Here is a 14,967-nt window from a genome sequence, read left to right as displayed (position 1 = left end):
AAAGAAAATAAGTGTGCAATTGAAAAAAAAGAAGAAAATAACTGTGCACCGCACATTTATCTTTGCTTTAGACCCAATCAAGCACATGCCTGGCCTCTAGGGGCCTTAAACAACAGTCTGAAGAGAGCCTCAAATTGAAATAAATCTTAAATTTCTTCTTAAAAAATCCAAAATCCGAAATTTTCATATAAAATGGTAATTCTAAATACAATTCAAACACTAAAATGTAAATCCTACTTCCCTAAAGTATAGGGGTACCGTGAATATGGACACATTTAAATCGTTCAACGTTTGAGATAATTAAAAAAATAAACACATTTTTGTGTTCCTTTCCTTTAATATATTTATTTATGACTCAAACAACTTGGAAAGATCACACATACTTAATTATATGTAGTCTTATGATGCATAATAATTACAATCGTTGTAGATTTTGCATACTGCACTTAAAAAAAAAAAAAGTCTATTTAATTTATTTATGTGAAAAATGACTTTTGGTAATTTAAAAGCTCTTTTAGGTACACACACACACATACACATATATTTAGATAAAAAATTTACTTTCTTCTTCTTGTAAATATTTATGGCCTGGAGTTTGCCTTCTTGCACATTTCTTGACCCATTTAATGAGTACATATATATGTGTGTACAGGGAAAGTTTCTAAAGATGATGGGAGGGGGCACTCCTACATATTTTCCCTCATTACTCATTTTCGTCCTCATTCCTCAATTGTAAAGAATCTCATACATAAATAAAGTTGTTATACTTGAGTTAATTTTTTTATGAGGGGTGAGCTTGAAGCAAGTGTCAGAGCTGTTTACGATTCATTTTTAAGAGTTCCGTATGGGGAAAGTTGTATGTCTAATGAGTATCGAGAAAAATATAACAGTTGATAATAGTTTTTATCATTATAATTGATGCAAAATTTAATTTAACCAACAATCTACGAAGTGGTCCAATAAAATATGAACACTTTGAATTTTAAACTTCAACAAAATATAAATGATTAATTAACATTAGTTTTTCAACAACATTTATTCTATAAATAGATGTGTGTCTAAGCTTTTTTATAATAATTAATGTACCCAACATTAGCGGCAATGAGGATTGCAGGAGGTGGTGGAAGGCTCGGTATCCGTTGTGAATGTAGTCCTCTCTGTAATTGTGTCCCACTGTTGACTGACAGTAGCATTGAGGGCTACGGTGTTTGGATGACAGACACCGCAGGCATTCCCCTCGACATGCACCCAAAAGGGGTAGTCAGAGGGTTGGCAGCGCTGATGTAGGGGCCCAAAAGTGTCAAAAAAACATTCAAAAGACTCATTCCAAAGAGTCTTGTAACGGAAAAAGATGGGATTCTTTCATTGCTGATATCAAAAGTGGCCTCTTCACACTTTCAAGACTCTATTCACCCCGTTTTTTATAGCTCTCCGGACAGGCTGGTGTGAAATCCAGAGATCTCTTGGGGCCCGCTTATACATGAAGGGATTCTCCTGGGATGTTTTCTTTACCTCCTCCGAGTCCAGTTTAGCATTTTTGAAAAAAATCCTCCTTCCTAGCTAATGTTTTGAAATCTGGGCTCCAAATGGGAGGACATTTTGTGGGGATGATATCCTACAGTTTTCTAGCCTTGTGGGGCCGGGGGTTGTACTGTCTCGTTGGAAGGTATAATTTCTTCATTGGGCTACTTGATCCATCCGGGTAATGTAAATTAAAAGTGCAAAACAAGAATCAGTAGAATGACAAGGTTGTATTGAATGGCCAAATGACTTCTGGACACCACAAAGCCTTTACCTGAGTTCCCTTAATTACAGCATATAGTGGCAAATTGAAAGCAAGACCTGTAAACAACGTCACAGTAGTATTGAGTCCCTAAAGCAATTGGTTGAGAAAGAGTGGCGATCAATGTTGAAATACTACCTTGTCAACGTGTGCAATGTGTTTGCGTTGAGGGTGTCATTAAGACCAAAGGTGCTGAAATTGATAAATAATGTTATCTAATTATAATGAGTAATAAAAAAGTTCCAATAAAAAAAATCTCTAGGATTATAATCACCTAAATGTAATTAATTGTTTAGCGTTCATCATGTTCCTAGACTTTCTGACGGCCTTATTTGGGGTTGGACATTGCAGTAGACATGCAACATGTTCTTATGCGAAATAAAATTAATATTTATTTGATCTTATTACATGCATAATATTTATATAATACAAGGTAAAATGATTCATAAGATAGATAAGTAATATTGGAATTGTAGGGACAATGAGTCTAAATACAATTAATATTTTATACAAATGTGAATAAATTTTTATTTTATGTTACATTATGGAAGATAATACAATTAATTCAGTTATTACTATGTTTTATTTCTTAGATCAAAATGCCTTTTTTTGCAACATCCAAACATAGATTCATTTGCACCCTTTGCTACATTAATATATGTAGATATTTGCGAGGAACTACTTTTTACTTCTCAATATTTCAATAATTTTTAATGCAAATTATTTTGAGAATTTTATTTATTCAAAGCTTGAATTGAATTGAATGCTTGAAGCAAAAAATTGACTGTTTTGTCCATGTTTTTAATAAAAATAAATGGGTTTCCTCTTATTACACTTCATAAACTAACTTTACACTTTTCTACATATGCGTCACTGGAAAACAATCATAAGTAAGCTGGGGCATCCCAAGGAGTAGCCTGGAGGGGTTGTACTCCTCCCTAATTGTGTACTGTTTGCTTTTTTACTAAAAAATTTAATATTTCAAATTAATTTCAAAAAATGGAAAACGATCATAAGTAAGCTGGGGCATCCCAAGGAGTAGCCTGGAGGGGCTGTAGCCCTCCCTAATTGTGTACTGTTTGCTTTTTACTAGAAAATTTAATATTTCAAATTAATTTCCAAAAAATGAAATTTTTTGTGTATAACTGTGGATTTTTGATATTTTTGCCCAAAAATTTAATATTCTAAAATTTAATTTTGGAATTTTTTTTCACAAAAATTCAATATTTAAAATTTAATTTATGATTTTTTTTCGATTTAATTTAGAACTTGAATCTTTTTTACAAAAGATTCATTTTCTTATTAATATTTGTGGATTTTGGAATTTTTTTTTCAAAAAATTTAAGAATTGATTTTTTTTTCAAAAAAGTAAATAAGTAAGCAAGGGCATCCCAAAGAGTAGGTTGGAGGGGCTGTAGCCCTCCCTAATTGTGAACTTTTTGCTTTTTACTAGAAAATTTAATATTTCAAATTAATTTTCAAAAAATGAAATTTTTTGTGTATAACTGTGGATTTTTGATATTTTTTCCCAAAAATTTAATATTTAAAATTTAATTTTGGAATTTTTTTTCACAAAAATTTAATATTTAAAATCTAATTTATGATTTTTTTTCTCGTTTTAATTTAGAATTTGAATATTTTTTACAAAACATTCATTGTTTTTTGGTTAATATTTGTGGATTTTGGATTATTTTTTCCCAAAAAATTTAATAATTTTCAAAAATGAAATTTTTTTCAAAAAATTAATTTTATGTAAATAGCTATAGATTTTTCAAAAAATTTCAACTAAAATTTGATATATTAAATTTAATTTGAAAAAAAAGTTCAAATTTGTTTACAAAAATTTTTAATTTTGAAATTTTTGGAAAAAAATTAAATCAAAGGCAACTTCCCCAAATTCCCCCAAAATATAAATATATAATCATGGAGATGCCTTTTTGGTAAGAAAGGATCATTTTTTATTTTCTTTAATGATCCACAGCCCTAATTTGTAGTTGCATACATAAAGTTTTTGAGACAAAAAAAAGTCAAACTTTTCAAATCCAGAATTCTAAAACTGATGAATCAAATAGCTGATACGTAGATAAAAATTTTAGAAACAAATAATTCATTTAAAATAAGTTACTATATCCTCACTCAAACAACTAATTTTTGCTCTTCCACAACCAAAAAAACAATGTTGTTATTTAATATTCATCCCCTAACAAACCACTTGAGAAGAAGTGTGTTTCCTAACATCACTTTTAAAAAAAATTATAGGTACAATTTCGGGAAAATGAATGGCTCAAAATCGATTATAATCGTTTATAATGAATGAATAAATAAACTAGGATGATGTAAGATAAGTAAGTGGCTTTCTGTTGTTTTTCCATTTCGCATATAATGAAATAACACAAATTTGAACAAGGTAGAGTGTTTTGTTTTTTTGGTAAAATATCGAGTATTGACGAATTTTAATTATTTTGTTATTTTTCTACACTTGGATAAACCCCAACTCAAATTTAATCAAGGGTATAAAAATAAAGAAAACAATTATTATTAATAAAAAATATTACCTATTCATTGAAAATTATTTTTTTTTTGGAAAAAATGATGACGTCACGTTAATGTTAGAGACTAATTCTGAAAGACAATTAACTAAACGGATGGAGCTTGCAATGGGGCTACTTCAAAAAAAAAAAAAAAAAAAGTCAGGAGATCCGGTTTAAAAATCAACAATAAATAACCATGATTCTTCCTATATGCAAATTGAATCCTGATAAAGATTCTCAAATTGCAGATTTGTTGTTAGGGGAGCAATTCAAATTCTTGGGATCGGATGGGACTGAAACAGTACCTCTTTTTTGAACTGGAAGTTTCTGGATAAATATGTTAATTCAGCAATCTCCTTTTAGGGAAAAATTTACCTTCAGAAAAGAATCGATCTGGTTAACTTCTTAATAATTCCTAATACAGCTATTCTCTATACATATCAAAAAGTTTTAATTGATCTTAATCCACATCCGAACGTTGAGTGGCGATCCACTATCTCATCAACTCTGTGTTACTCATGGTTTATGCTTGGAACGGATTTCATAAATAATCATCAGGAGAAATTTTATACATCTTTAGCAGCAATTCAAAGGATTTTATGGAAAGCCGACCATTAACGTGGTGAGACAAAATTCTAACAGGAAGTTTTATTTTAAAAACATTGTAGAACCAAGAAAATTGGAATGGTTGGGTTTATCAAATGGTATTGTTTCGATTCACGATTTAGGTAACAACTCAATGTTCAATTGTAGTAATTTTTTTTTATCCACTCATGAAAGCCGCAGAATTTCATATAATGTCCATTCCATGGCATTTGAGAATGTCTTTCGAATCAAATTTAAGGAAGATGCAGAAGAAATATGCAACAAGTTGTTAAAAGTTTTAAACCTACCGATATCATGAAAAAAGTGAATTAAGACCTCAATTCCGAAAATTAATTATAGAAAAAGTTTTACTTCACAATTTGAAATACCCCCAGGATGTCTATTTTTCAATGCTCCTTGCAAAGATTGTGGGAAATTGTTTAATACAGCAATAAATGCTTTTGCTGAATGCTCTTCTCTTTGAATTATGAAAGAATTTATTTCCCTTAACATATCTGGACTACGCTATAAGTTCGTAACTCCTCTGGTATTATTCAGGGACACATCAAATGTCGCTAATGCTCCAACAAAGACACGTTTTGGAGTTTGCTCTCTGAGATGTAAAATTAAATAGTTGGGAGGTTAATTGAAGGGAACCCAGTCAGAAAGGAAGAACTGAGAGCTATTTTTATTGGGACGTCTGCAAAGTATTCAGCATTCACCGTCAAAATCCCTGATCTGGATGTTATATATTGGAAATATGTGAAGGATCTTATTTTCTACTACTCTTCAAGTTCGAATAACAATCAGAAGTTTCTTCGTCACCTGATCCGCATCCATAGACAGTTTAAGAAGTTCTGCGCCTCAAAATTTGAATAGTTGTCTTTTTTTTCCATTGCCATGGAAAGTTTAGCTGTTGTTTCTCTTATTTTTTTAAATTGTTAATATCTTAATCTGAATTCTTAGGATTATTTTAGTGATTGTTTTATACCTATGGACAAATTTTATCAATGTTTTAGAGAAAATGCATGTAATAGTGTACATTATCTATTTACTATGTTTATAGTAATAATTTCTTTTTAATTTATAATTTATTTATAATGTTTATTTATATATTTTTTGCGTATGTAACTTCCCTAGAACAATAAAGAGAGAGAGAGAGAGAGAGAAAAGAATCCAGTCATTCTGAGAAAATTTAATTTTTTAGAATTATTTTAAAAAGATGATTAGATATTCATAATAATTTTCAAAAATCCATGACTATTCTCAAAAAATTAAATTTGAAATATAAAATTATTTGAAAAAAAAAAAATCATATATAAAATTTTTGGGAGAATAATTCAAAATCCATAGACATTCAGAGAAAAATTAATTTTGTTGAAAACAATTTTAATTATATGGGGAAAAAAATTGAAAATTAAATTAAATTACAAATATTAAATTTTTAGAAAAGTAAATTTAAATTTTCTAGTAATAATAAAAAAATCCTTAATTGTGGGAGGGGAAAACCCCTATATCCCACCCTCTGCGGATGCCCTGTTCATACTTACATAAAGGGCTCAAAAATCTAATTTGCGCCCTATTTGAGTTACCCTGGAACCAATTCCAGGTAGTCCTCATATATTTTTTAAAATAAATTCCTTGTAATATCAAGACAAAACAATATTTATATATCCCTGCCACCCTTTAGTATCGTGACAACACTACATTGGCGCCAAAGCTATTCATCTCCATATGTTTTGTAACAACTTTTTAATGGCATAATTGTAGTTTGAGTGATTGGGGTTTTTTAATGACTATGCTTTTGAACATAAATTCTATAGTCATGTACAAAATAGTTATTTACTTATTCTCATGTAGATAATGAAGTATTTTGTTTTATGAGCCGAAGAGAAGGCATTGGATGAGTCGTTTCAAGTAAGGTGAGAGATTCCCAAGTCAGGGGCCCAACTCTTTATACTTCAACCATTGAAGGCTGTGTTTCATGACTTGAGCATTTATTTGTACTTATAATTATATTTTTTTGTAATTATTTTAATTAAATTTTCAATTAAAAAATACAAGGGAAAATGTTCGAGACTCAACTAATTACAGACTACAAATAAAGAATTCGTTGTATAATTATACAAAAGAAGGAAATAAAAACACTACTTCCAATCGAATTAATAGGTGAAGGATCAGTGATAATGTCTTGGAACATGAGTCTACTTCCTTTTTCAAGTATACTGGATGGGTATTTTAAATTTGGAACAATTTAAAACCCCAGTATCTTGCCATACCCCCTGGGATCTATGCTTGTAGAAGTCTTCTCATCAACTAAAGACCGCAAAACGCTATAAAAAAATACAAAATCCTTCAGATGTCCTCCAAATAGGAACGGCCATTATTGTGTGGTTGAAGCTGGAGGTAGAACTAATCATGCACAGTTACAAACTAAAATAGTTCAACAATTAAATATTGCATCTTTTGGTATCAAAAGATGGTTCGTCTAAAATCTATCAATGAAAAGTTACATATGTAAAAGGAAGCAAAAAAATGAAAAAAATCTCCGAGTATTAAAATTCAGTGTATGGACAATGGGAGACGTCACCTACCGGGTGTTACATTGAAATATGAACACTCACCAATTCAATAATTAAGGAGGGTTATTCATATTCTGATGTATTGAAGCATAGGCAATTAGGTACAAAACGAAACAAATCTGAACTCTCTTGCTTACGTACAAGTTGAGAAAATGTCACTTGAACGTGATCGACAAATTTGCATTCGCGCACGCTGGAAAAACCCCAACGGCAGTCTCCAAGCTGTTGGCGTCTCCAAGACTACTGTCTACACCGTCAGAAAGTCCATAAGGTTGGAGAAGAAGAAGAATTCTGTCAAAAAGGACAAACTGGGCCCGGATGAGTTAAAGAAAACTGCCAAGGCCAAGATACTCAAGTCCATGTGGGCCCATGCAAGAGGTCTCAGTTTTTACGCCAGACGGTCCAAAGAGCTATCAAAAAAGGGCATGGAAAGAACCTTGTGAGTGTGGAGAGGCCAATTCATTGAAAGAAAGCCATCTCCTTATAGGTAAGACTCTTTTGTGTTTTTTGAACTCCTTTTTTGACACTTTCGGCCCCCCTAACCCCCTCATCCCAACTCCCTCGACTGCCCTTTTTGAGTGCATGTCAATGGGAAGCCCTGCAGTGTCTGTCATTCGAACATCAATGCCATCAAAGCCACTGTCAGCCAGAACTGTGGCGCCTTGACAGAGGACTGTCATCTGGCCATCTGTCAAATGGTGCCAGGCCTTCCTCCACCGCCTGGAAGCCATAATTACCGCTAAGGACGGCTGGATTAATGCTTAAGGGAGCTCAAACACACAACGATTTACAGTGTTAATTTTGTGGAAATTATATATTTTTGAATTTTAAAATTCAAAGTGTTCAGATTGTAATGGTTGACTCGGTGCATGTAAATATTGCTCCACCAGCAGGTAACGCTACCTTTGACCCTAGTCAAAACAAGTTTTTTAAATTTGATTGTATGCCTTTGCTTTATGATACACTCGCTAAGGGTATAATATATAATTTAACATTGACTATTTTTGAAGGTTGTTTCTCTTCTTCATTAAAGAATTAAAGAAAATTAATTGATTCTAGAAGGTGCGACTATGGAAGGAAAAAATAGCAATAAAGGAAGGATTACAATTTTTATTCGTGGAAGAAAGAAACTTTGTTCACCGTAGGAGTTGGAAGCACCTTTGCTTCTTATTTGAAGATTCATCTTCCCTCGAAGAAATGCACATTTCTAAACGTTTTGTTTTCCATTCTTTTATGATAAATGTCTTTCTGGATTTTGTATATACAGGGTCGTGCTCTAATATTGGAACAAACTTTGACCTTCTCCAGATGTCATTTGAGTGAATGCTGGCCAAGTTTTTTCGGCTTATACCAGAGGTCAGATGACTAGTAAAATAAATTTCCATTTATTTTCATTTTTACTGATTTGTCGAGATGGAGAAATAAAATCACTCGTAAAGTAGTGTTTAGCTTATCTGAAATGATCAAGATTATTTGAGCAGAAATAAATACAGAGTTAATTATTCGAGTGTCCAATAATTAGTTACATCTAATTTCTTGTCATTTAAAAATCTTGACCATACCTTATTATACATGTAAACATTACGCAAATTTTTATATTATTCAAAGCTGTGTATATTCAAAATATCATTAAAATATATATAAAGTACAGGGTGGAACGTTCAAATTGTCGTCATAGAAAAAACGCCATAATTTATGTTCCGTTTGATAAAACCATTTCTCTTTTTTTTTTTGTAGCAGACCATCTACTAGTTGACCAGTTGTGTACGACTCCCAAAAGCTATAAGATCCTTCTATCATTTCTGAAGGGGATATAATATTCAAGGAGCGAGTCCAGAGATAAGCCCCTGTACAACTCATACTCTCCACCGATCCAAGTTATGACAACAGGACCATTGCCAGCAGCCCCCAAATCAAATCCGGACGGTTCACCACTTGAGGGCACCTCTCAGTGTGATGGCCACGGTTATTGTGGTTCAAGTAAGGGCCACATCAGGACACCTCACATCTTCGGATTCGGCTTGAGAGTCAACACCAAAGTGTACCTGGACGTGCTGAAGAGTGTAGTGATCCCCTGGTGCAATCAATTGGTCGCTGTCAGGACTCTTCACCGGGACACAAGTCCAAAGATAACCAAGGTTTGTGTTCAGGAGGAGTGCTACAACATTGTAGCCCCTATCTGTGCACCCCTCCCTCCATCTGAATTCATTAGTCTAGATCGTGTGGTCATACGTAGAGAACAACACCATCATTACCTCCCACAAACCCAAAGTCCACCGAGTATTTGTTGAGCTACCATCGGCACTTTTGGAAAAGGCATGCTTCCAGTTCCGAATCTGTATCGATGTGGTGATTAAGGCTGAAGGCAGAAACATTGAATAGATGTCAGTCACCAATACTAAATAATCAGTTTACATGATCCATTCAATAATACATTATCCACATCTACTAAAACCTGACCATCTCTTAAAGTTTTGTATAAAATACTCTTTCTCACCTCTGAACGGTTTATAAAGTACGATACAATTTTTTAACTTCCCCGTTAATTTGGAATTGGTAATCTGAATAATGAATTTTCTTTTCCTTCGCAGTTGTCATATCTTTTTAATTCCTCAGTAGTGAACATCTTTTACTGAGTAGATTCAATCATATTCAAAACCTGATACGACATTCGTGGGAACTCATAAAAGAAGAAGCGTAACCTTGAGGATTTGTTACGGAGTTGTAATTGAAAGTACTTGTTGGACACAGAGTAGAATTTGGGGATCGACATCGAAGTCATTCTAGCAAATGACCTTATTTATTTATTTCTCTCCTTCCTCTTTTATCACAGCTGATTGTAGCTGATTTAATGAAAGGACGTGATCATTATTCTTTCTCTCCTCCAAAACATTCTTCAAATTGTCAGGGTTACCATGTTGATTTTGGTTTTATTTAACATGTCCATTCTACAATGGATTTTCATTCTTGGTAGATATTTACAATATCCTTTAAGGTAACCAGAAAATGAGCTGTCACGGCCTTAGGAATCTCAAAAGTTATCACATGTAAAAATAAATCCTTACATTTGAATGAATTTTGTCTGGAACCTCTACCTGACCCTCTTTTTGTCCGGAAAGTTTTCTTTAAAAAAAATCTTATGAAGTAAAGCTTTTTATCTCATTAATAAAAACGCTTTACCTTCTTAAAAATATAACTTTGTTTTAATAGTTTGGGGAAAAAGGAGTTTCCCTTAACGCTCTTGTTGTAGAAGCCCTTGTCCCTATTAGCAAAACACTGGGTCAACCAATATTCAATGACTTCTATATAGACCAAATTTGTAGCCCAAACACGTTAGCCATAGACAAGAACAGGTGTCAGTCACTTGGATGCAGATCCGGACTGTAGGTTGGATGCATAAAAACTTCCTATTTGTTTACCTTTCAGGTAGTTAGAATGTAAAATATGTCGAATTTCTTCCTTTGAGACTTCCATAATCGACGTATGCTCAGTCATGACTAAACCGATCAAGCGCAATACTGTCCATATAGATTTCTTATTATACCCTCACACCTTTAAAACAATTCCTCATATGATCCGATGTGACCAATATTTAACAAGAAATACTTAGTTAATAAATGGTGGAAAATAGAAAATTACTTATTCCACAACTTAAAATATAAAACCATAACGTTCGTCACAAGAAAGAGGTTCAGGATCTTGATGAAGTCAAAGATTTTTACCAATTGTAATGTATTTTTTCACATTTGAACAATAGGGCGTCCGCAAGATGAGGGCTCGAGGGTCTGTAGACCCCCAAATTAAGGAATGTTTACTTATTACTAGAAAATATAATATTATAGTTAATATTTTTCAAAAATTATAAATTTAATTAAGTTTCCAAAAAAAAAAAATTAATTTTTCAAAAAATTTAATGCATATGAATAGCTTTGGATTTTTTAAATGAAAAAGAAAAATAATAATATTTGAAATTTAATTTTTGAACATTTTTTTCAAAATAATTAGTTCTTCAACTTTTTTTTTCCATTTAATTTTCTGTGTTTTTTTTATTTTTAAATTTAATAATTTATATTTTCAGGACTCCCCCACCCCCAAATGTAATCCTGCAGACACCTCTGAATACTTATTACGGTATTTACAATGCATGCACATGCAATCTCCTTTGACTTTTATCTCAAGTTACGTTACTAGTATCATCCCACTCTTTCACCGATGATCCTAATCGTTTGTTTGTTTATTTTCTTTGAATGTGTTTTATTATTAGAAACAAATGGTGTCTTATTGACGATGCTGTTAAACTTAGTTATTACCTTTCATTACTTGTATATAAATATATATATATATACACACAAGCCTCTTTGCCCAAAATATATGTAAAAAGAACTGATCATGTCAGTATACACATGAATGGATTTGTATAAGTAGAATGTACATATATGTAAATTCTTTTCTTCCTATTTCCGAAAAGGATGAAGTCATTGAGGAAGGCTTAGAGAATCATGTACCTCTACGTACGTATATAAAGAGGCTTTATGCTTAGCCCATTATAATGGGTATATAATAGTGTTGAGACTTGGTTCAAGACCGAATTTGGGTTTTCTGTTCGGTCTTCATTGATTTTTTCTTTGCCGATTCGTACGTATGTTTTCGACTAGACTGCAATCTCAGAACGCGAATCGAAATTCAACTGTTTTTCAAATCGAAAAAACAATTTTTTCGGTCGCAATCTATGGTACGTTGTTACCTTAACTGTATCATAAGGATTAAAATCAGGGGGGTAGTCTAGGGCGTCCGCAGGATTAAATATATATATAGATTTAGGGGAGGGGCTTGGGTTTTTAAAAACCCAATAATTAAAATTTTTTAGAAAAAAAGTTCAAAAGTTAAGTTTCATAAATTAAATTTTTTCAAAAATTATTTCAAAAACTCAAAATATAATATATTAAATATGCAAAAATTATTTCAAATATTAAGTCTTTTTGAAAAATATTTCAAAAATCCACAGTTATTCAAAAAAATTAAATTTTTTGATAAACAATTTCAAAAAATTAAATTTCAAATATTCAACTTTCTTGCAAAAATCAAATACTTCTTAATTTGGGGAGACCGGATCCCAATACTGTCATATATGTCCTACTTACTCGTATATTCCTAACGCTTTAAAGAGCTTGAATAATCTCCAGGAAACTTTTTCGCGATTAATAAGCCTATATAAATTATTTGACTTCCTAAAAAAAGGCTCTACACAAAAAACGACAACCTAAAAAAGACGCTAGACATATTGCTGTTACTTTTTTTCTGTCTCCCAACCTCCCCCCAAAAGAAACAGAAAAGTAGACCTAAAATCAGTTGTTATTTGGAATGATTATGCAATAATTGATTGAAATTTTTCACAGCTTTGCAAGAGTTAAGCTCAACCAATCAACGTTCATAACACTGATTAGGTAGAAAAAAAAGAATAAATGTCAACGGCTGACAACAAAATACACTCGACATTTTGTGTTGTATGCAATTTATGACGTCAATGAACAAAGGTCAAATAATGACACGTCATCACCTCTATTGAATTGTGCAACCTCTCCTTTAAAAAGAAATAAGGGAAAAAGGCCTAAAAATGTGTTTTTAGTTAGCCAATTCTTCTCAACTATAGAGATATTATTAATAGTCGTTGAGAATTGTTAATAGCTTAATAATAGCTCGTTTAAATTCAAGCAATCAACGTTCAGAGCACTGGTTAGGAGAAAAAGAAACTAGAAACATCGACAGGTAAACACAAAATACACTGTATATTTGTGTGTTAGTCAAGTAACACACAAATAATCCGGGGTTTCCCTCACTTTTCAATTATGATCTGTAAAAGTATCAACCTCCTAGACTTTGCAGTTGAGTTGCCTCGGAAAAGAACGTTTGCTTCACCTCTAATCCAAATTTGAATTCCCTCCAAGCTGTCATCATGACAGCGTGGTACGATATGGATACAGCCTTCAACATCAAGAGCTGTCAATCTCTTTGCCGGATTATTGAGGTTGTTATTTCTTTTGAAGGAGACCTATTCAATAAAAATTATCACTAAATACCTAGCACTTAAACATATCACAAATTGGCTTTGAGTTGTTGGTTATTGATTCTATTCAAATGATATTTTTTGGTCATTTAGTGATGCGTCTGTAAGTTTTGAGTTTTCATATCCCTATTCATGGGTCTTGTAGGAAAGAGGGAAGCTCCAATATTTTTAGATAGTCATGATTGAAAATAAGACCTTAATATGGATTTCCTACCTGATCCTCTATTAATAATTAGCTATAAAATAATAATTAATATCGTTATTAATTAATGATTATCTTTTCGGTAAGAATGAAAAAATGTTGATTCACTTTCTTTGTAGATAGTTTAATTACTGGGTATTAATCGTTCTTTTTGCAGTTTTTTATTTATCTTTCTAGGTATGTAATTAAGTTACAACTATGTTAGTTATGAACTCAAAAATAAATTAGGGATCTAATACGGACTCTCTTCATTGAACCTTTGATGAAATTCACAACCTTTCCTTTAAAAAGAAACATAAATAATGACCCAAAAAAGAATTGGTATTAAGCCAATTCTTCTTAATAACAATTAAATACAATTATAATAATTCCTGAGAATTGTACATAGCTTAACAAAAATGAACCATACATTCCACGTTCAAACCATTATTATGAGGAAAAAAAAGCAGAAACATCCACAGCAAACAACAAAAGAGAGTGTAAATTCTTTTGTTAATGAGGTAGTACAATGTCTTTAAACGACCTTACAATAAACAGTGTCCTAATTATAATGGATGACGGACAATTACATAATTTATACGCCTTAAACGACAAGACTCTTCAACTAACACGCCGTTACCTATTATGACTATTTCTTGTAATCTTTCATTCAAGAAGAAACAGAAAATACTTACATATCCGACTACGTACTAATAATTTAATTATAATCCTTGGGAATTGTTCAAAGCAGTTTAACGAGAGCTAATTAAACCAATCCGCGTTCAAAACACTTATAAGACGAAGAATTCATTGCCGAAAATTAAATACACTATATTTTTTTACGTAATTGGGGTGACGTCATAGAGAACAATATGTATATTGAGTAGCGAAGGGACATCGCACTCTGGAGAAAATTATTCGCTTAAACTCAATGTGTGGGGGTTCACGCCCGGTCCTTCCAAGAAAAGTAAGCATACTTCAGAATAAGAAGATTCTTAGGTCAGATTGAGTAAATGTAATACTATAATGTTTACTGATACTGAATCAGTGCAACTCCATCTAACCAATTAAAAGAACATTAAGAAAATAAGACAAAAAAAGATGAAGATTTTCTTAATTTATGTGGACCACCCAGTACAACCTCATTTTGATCTGTGTCACATGGTTATTTGTAGGAGAATCAAAAAGGTACAACACTTTTCGAAAAACTGATACATACGTACCTAAATAAACACTTATTA

General features: G+C 32.0%; 1 protein-coding gene across 1 annotated transcript in view; it reads right to left on the bottom strand.

Moving 5' to 3' along the window:
• The window catches only part of LOC121130565 (transient receptor potential channel pyrexia-like), a 110,988-nt gene that overhangs the window by 65,508 nt on the left and 30,513 nt on the right, over nt 1–14,967 (bottom strand).

The sequence above is a fragment of the Lepeophtheirus salmonis genome, chromosome Z (genome assembly GCF_016086655.4).
Source record: "Lepeophtheirus salmonis chromosome Z, UVic_Lsal_1.4, whole genome shotgun sequence".
Classification (NCBI taxonomy): domain Eukaryota; kingdom Metazoa; phylum Arthropoda; class Copepoda; order Siphonostomatoida; family Caligidae; genus Lepeophtheirus; species Lepeophtheirus salmonis.
Note: the sequence above shows the minus strand (reverse complement) of the source record. Positions and strands in the feature narration are given on the sequence as shown.